Source organism: Mus caroli, chromosome 9 (genome assembly GCF_900094665.2).
Source record: "Mus caroli chromosome 9, CAROLI_EIJ_v1.1, whole genome shotgun sequence".
NCBI lineage: Eukaryota > Metazoa > Chordata > Mammalia > Rodentia > Muridae > Mus > Mus caroli.
The window spans coordinates 58,465,293-58,471,917 of NC_034578.1; the positions used below are offsets into that span (position 1 = coordinate 58,465,293).

The 6,625-nt window shown below is 45.8% G+C and overlaps 1 long non-coding RNA gene across 1 annotated transcript in view; it reads right to left on the reverse strand.

Annotated features, from left to right (window-relative positions):
* Positions 1 to 6,272, reverse strand: part of LOC110301015 — a 34,230-nt gene extending 27,958 nt beyond the window's left edge. The window contains exon 1 of the long non-coding RNA XR_002378659.1: positions 6,207 to 6,272. This is a non-coding gene — a long non-coding RNA (uncharacterized LOC110301015). The remainder of the gene's footprint in view (positions 1 to 6,206) is intronic.
* Between the last annotated feature and the right edge of the window lie 353 nt (positions 6,273 to 6,625).

Sequence of the window (6,625 nt, forward strand, 5' to 3'; positions counted from 1 at the left end):
CTGGAGCTCACTTTGTAGACCAGGCTGGCCTCGAACTCAGAAATCCGCCTGCCTCTGCCTCCCGAGTGCTGGGATTAAAGGCATGCACCACCACGCCCGGCCTGCTGAGTCATCTTGAAGCCCTAAAGAACCTCTTTTTTCTTTCACTTTGTTTTCAAGACAAGGATACAATTGTCCTGGAATTCACTCTGTAGATTGGTCTGACCTCCAGTCAGAAATCCATCTACCTCTGCCTCTCGAGTGCTGGAATTAAAGACCAGTGAACCCTTGATGTGGGGTCAACTCCTATATTTTGCCGATGAGGACTTGAGATACAAAGATTACGGTTTTGGGGCTGCTGAGATGGCTTAGTGATTAAGAGCACTGGCTACTCTTACAAAGGACCTGACTTGGATTCCTGGCATGCACAGAAAGGCTCACAACCATCTGTAACTCCAGTTCCAGGGGATCTGATGCCCATTCCTGTCCTTTGCTGGCACCAGGCACACATGTTGTGCACAAATATCCATGCGGCCAAAACCCCATATACATAAATTAAAAACTTTTATAAAAGAGTGTGACTTTGCATTAGTGACCAGTGAGTCATGGAAGAGCAGCCTCGACTCTTGCATTCCACCCAAAGGTTCCCCCATAGACACCTGTGGCTGCCACCTACTGATATATGTTCCCACCCAGCTTCAGCTCCTTCTGACCTACCTCAGGATAGACAGGCTAGCCTGAGCTCTCTGACCTCTCACCCATTGCTCATTCCTGAGCCATGATTCCTCTTGTTGGAAAACTTCCCACATATTTTTCCTTAAGTCCTGCTGTGACTGACCCACAGCACATGCCCCACCTCTGTGCAAAGCTCCAAGCACTCATTCACCCTTGCCACACACAGGTACCAGCCTGGTCTAGGACTCTCTTTTCTGGCTGTCATGATCACCAAGTGTGCATGTAGTGTACAGGGATACATGCAAGCAAAACACTCATACATGCCGGGCAGTGGTGGTACACGCCTTTAATCCCAGCACTTGGGAGGCAGAGGCCAGCCTGGTCTACAGAGTGAATTCCAGGACAGCCAGAGCTACACAGAGAAACCCTGTCTCAAAAAACAAACAAACAAACAAACACAACAAAAAAAACCCACTCATACATAAAATAATCTATAAAATGAGAATCATACTTAGGAATACATTTAACCAAAGAGGTTAAAGATCTATACATTGAAAACTGTAAGACATTGGTGAATAAAATTGAAGAAGAAAAATATAACAAATAAACGAAGATACCCCATGTTCATGGATTGGAAGAATTAATATCCTTAAAATATCCACACTACCCAAATCTATAGTCAATGTTGTCCCTTTCAAAATTCCAATGACAATTTTTACAAAAATAGGGGGGGAGTCCTAAAATTCATATAGAACCACAAAGACTCCACTCAAAGCAGTTTTGAGAACAAGGCTGCTACAAGCATCATAGTAACTTGGCTCAAACTATACTACAAAGCTACAGTAATCAAAACAGCACGGCACTGTCACAAGAACAGTTGCAGAGACCAATGTGCAGAATGCCCAGAAACAAATCCATGCTTTTCAAAAATGAATAATAAAACCAATTGCTTTTATGAAAGGTTCCCCAAATAATGACTAGAAAGAGCAGCCTTTCCATAAATGACAGTCACACAGGGAAGAATGAGCATAGGTCTTTATCTCATAACACACACAGTCATTGGAGAGTGGTTAGAAAGATGTAAACCCACTAGGAAAATCCACCCTTTCACACACTGGGTTTTAGAACAGGGAATGAAGACCCAGGAAGCAAAAGCAAACATGAGATTGTCCCAAATTTAAAGGTTCTACACAGCAGGAAAGCAACTAATGCAGTGGGGTGTAGCCCACAGACTGATATTTGCAAATTGCATATGTGAAAAGGAGCTAATACCCAAAACATATAAAGAGCTTAAGTAACTCAAGTGTAAGAAAACAAATAACCAGTTAAAAATGAAAAAAGGGGTGCCAAAGGGATGGTTCAGTGGTTAAGTGGCTGCTCTTCCAGAGGACCTGGGTTCAATTCCTAGTACCTACATGGCAGCTCACAACTGTCTGTAACTTCTGTTCCAGGGGATGCAACACTGTCATATAGACGTACATTCAGGCAAAACACCGATGTACATTTTTTAAATGGCCAAAGGATCTGAATCAACACTGCTCAAAAGGAGGCAAACAAATGCCCGATGGGAAGATTTAAAACAAACAAACAAACAAACAAACAGCAAATGTACTTGAGCAAGGCAGCTCATTGGTAAAGGCTTGTGTGGCCAACCCGGATGACCCAAGTTCAATCTATGTGACCCACATAGTGTGTAGCAAGTAAGTTGTCCTCCGACCTCCACACACTTAAATAACTAAGCATAATTTAAAATGCTCAGAATCACTAAAACCTTGAGGAAAGACTGTCCCACACTTGTTAGGATGGCTGCTAACAGAAAGATCAAAGATGGAAGAGAGGGTAAAAAAAATGGCTCGGAAAGTTAGTGCAGAGCTGAGATCTGAGGCAGAGAGACCACCTGTGGGTGGACAACCGCAGGAAATGGAATCTGTATATGAAAGAGGCCTCTGTGCTATTTACTGCAGCCACCTCCAAGATAAGAAGTCAGCTAAAGCATCCATCAAAAGATCAACAGGTGAAGGAAATGCTGACTGTGACGTGCAGTGGGTGGGCTAGGGAGTGAGCTCAGCCAAGGGTGCTTGCCCTGAACCCATAGATAAAAAGCAAGGTGTGGTGGTGTGGGCCTGTAATCCTAGGGCTGCGGACAGACAGAGGCAGAGACTGGCAGATCACTGTGGCTCTCTGGCCCCCTAGCTCCAGGACAGTGAGAGCGCCTGTCTCAAAATGAAAGTGCGCAGAACCGGAAGAACAATATTTGAGGAGGCGTCCTCTGGCTTTCATAAAAAGTGTACACACACATATGCACGCACACATGCACACATGTACACATACATAGACAGAGAGAGAGAGAGAGAGAGACAGACAGACAGACAGACAGACAGGAGCTGATGCTTTCCTTATCCATCCTCCTTGACCCATTGTCATAGCCAAAAAAATATTTTGGAAGAAAACCAGCAGAGAGGTGAGCCACCTCTCTGGCCTTGAGAATCCATGTCCAGCTCTCGTGTGGTGTACGAAGCTCCCCAGACCACGGCCAGTGCCTTCTGCCCAAACCACCTCCTCCTGCCACATGCCACACCCATTCTTGGCCCCAGCTGGGCAAACACACAGCATTCCCAACTGCCCTTAGACCCAGAGGACTAAGATGTGCTCAGACCAGCTTCCTGCCCTTTAACCTCAAGGCCTGCTGGTGGACTTGTTTTTAAATTCCATTCCCTCCACAGGAATGTTCTCCAGAGGCCAAGCCTCCTTCCCACCTCTGGACTTTTGGAAACACAAGGGATTCACTGTAGACAGCTTCCAAGGCAAGCTCCTCGTACAAACATAGTATTTAAGTCATACGCGCTTCTAGGGTCTGAAATTAAAGTCGGGGCCAAAGGGAAATACAGGTCTCCTGGAGAAGCAATGCAAGGGCTGGTGGAACACACACGCGATCACACGTGCATGCACGTGCACACACAGATGAACAGATAGTTTAGCCAGGAGGCCCAACCTACACGGATATGCAAAGTCTTCATCAGCCCAGAGACAGAGAATAATAAAAGCCACCAACTGTGCTGGCCACCAGGCAAGCTGTGACTAGGTTGTGCCCTACTCCCTATCTGTGTTTTGCTTGATGGTGGAGGTCACACACAGATGCAGCCCTAAAGGACCTGGATTCCTGACTCTTGTAATTAGATTTTCAGTTGTCTAGAACAGTCCTTTCTGGGCTATGTCTGCAATTTGTTGGATCAGATAACAGACGGCTTCAAAATTCAAAAGGGACCAAACTTGTAAGTCATTTCAGAGAACCCCTGTGTATGCTGGGCCAGCAATGTGGATGGGTGACGACAGAGTCTTATAGTCAGCTACCTGGAGGGGGCATCCCACAGCTCTTGACTCCTCCCCTACCCTCCTCCCCTTGTCTCCTTCTACAGGGGATTCTCACAGCCCTGACTTTTCCGGGCAGGAGCAAGTGACGGAATGTGTGTGAAGCACGGAGCATATACTATGTGTTTCCTTAAGATAGCTTGTGATGGAGCCGTTGGCTCAGCAGGTAAAGCTGCTTACCGCCAAGCCAGAGGAGCTGAGTTCAGTCCTTGGGAGCCACATGATGCAGGGAGAGAACTGACCCCTGCAAGCTGTCCTTAAACCTCCACACCTGCCTGCGGTATACATATGCGCATGCACACACATACACTATATAAATAAATAAATAAATAAATAAATAAATAAATAGGGGCTGGTGAGATGGCTCAGTGGGTAAGAGCACCCGACTACTCTTCCGAAGGTCCAGAGTTCAAATCCCAGCAACCACATGGTGGCTCACAATCATCCGTAATGAGATCTGACGCCCTCTTCTGGTGTGTCTGAAGACAGCTACAGTGTACTTACATATAATAATAAATAAATAAATCTTTAAAAATAAATAAATAAATGTAATACTTAAAAAAAAAGATTGGCTAGAGTGGTAGTTGCTAAAAGAGACAGCCATGAGCAAAACAGCTGGATGGTTAGTCAATACACATTGAAAATAATTCCTACAGAATTATTTTCTGAGCTATGCAGGCAAGCACAGCTGCAGTCAGGGAAGAGATACAAGGGCTTGCTCTGTTGGAGGACCAAAGACATCACATTCTACCCTCACGGCCTGTAAATGTGGCATCACCTAGAGAAAGGCCTGCTACAAATATAATTAAGAGGAGGCCTGGAGGCAGGATGATCCAGGATTATCAGGGTGAATGTGAAGCTAAAGTGGCCACAAGTATGCAGACAGAGGGTGGCTGGATAAGCAGACACCAGTAAAGGAGCTGATGTGAAGAGAGATGGAGAGAGATCTGAAGGTACTGGTGCTGAAGGTGAAGTGACAAGGACACAAACCAAGGGTCGCCTGCATCCACCTGGATGTGGAAGAGGCAAGGAATGAATTGTCACCTGGAGAGAGCTTAGCTTTGCAAAGCCACCTTGGTCTCAGCCCAGGGACACCGATGTTGGCTTTGTGACCTCTAAAAAAATGTAGAGAAGGTAGATTTTCGTGCTTTAAAACTATCACGTTCATAGAGCTTGTTATAGCAATCACAAAAGACCCAGGCAGGTCCCTGGAGGCTAGCCCATTTTAATATGGCTCAGAGACACCAAAAGACACACAGCATTCTAGAGCTTTGGCCAAGGCCACACCCAAGTCTTAAGGGCCCCTTTACCACTGTGTTTCTTCCTGGTCATGCTGAGACCCAGAGAGACCAAGATGGGGACGATCCCAGTTCCCATGGAAACCTACAGCTCCCCTGGAGTGGTCATCACTGCCCCCAGGCTGGATGGTCTCCTGTCACCTGGATCTCATGCTAGGTTCTATGGGATCAGGCCAGGGAATGGCAGGAAGCATCCGGCCATCCTGTGTGTGTGTGTGTTTATTAAGGCCAGAGGTTAAATTTGAATGTCACTCTTTATAAGCCAAGCTGCCTAGCCAGTTGGCCCCATGGTCAGCCTATCTCTGCCTCCCTAACCCTGGGCTTACAAGTGTATTTATTTTCTAGGGGTTCTGGGAATCAAACTCATGCTCTTCTGCACAAGGCCTCGTGCTGAAATGTGGTTGTTGCTGTGGAGGTATTAGAAGGTGAGCCTTAAGACAGGGGTGAGTGGTCAAAAAGATATGAATGCCTTTCTCCCTGGACCAGACTCATTTTCCAGAAAGACAGCTGTTGCAAGCAAGTCTGCTTCATTGGTTCTCCCTTCTACAGGTGTCTGCTCACAACCACCACATGGCTCAGCTGCACGTGGCTGCCCAGTTCTGAGCTTCCAGCTTCCAGTATTATAACTTAAGTAAACGTTTTTCTTTATAAATTCTCCAGTCTCAGATAGTCTGTTACAGCAACATCTAGATAACTGCGACACCCTTGTCTTGCTCTGAAATGAAGTGCAGGCTGCTCCAGAGAGGCAAAAGCAGCCAGGGCAGGAATTCAAAGAGACAAGAGTTGCAGGTTACCCACCTGCTACACATCTGAGCAGGGTGTTTCTGGGCGGCATGTGGAACACGTGACACTTCCACCCTCTGAGCCACCTCACTTGCCTCCTACATTCTGTTTTGAGAAGCAGTCACTTGACCAGAGGCCAAAGACAGCACTGATCTCTTTGTTACAGCCCTATTAAAAGAGGAGCCAGGTGTGATTGCACACACCTTTAATCCCAGCCCTTGGGAGGCAGAGATAGGTGGATCTCTGAGTTGGAAGCTAGCCTGGACTATAGAGTGAATTCCAGGACAGCCAGACTGCATAAAGAGACCCTGTCTCCAAAAAAAAAAAAAAAAAAATGCCATTAAAATATAAGATTTAAATAATTTTAATTATAAAACCACTGTTTTTACATCTTTTACAGAGAAGATTAAGAGACAGAAACTTTTTTTTTTTTTTTTTTTTTTTTTGTTTACACATGTCATTTGCTGCCTCTCCCACCAAAGCTGGGGACGTGGTTCAGTTAGTAGAGTTCTCTCACCTAT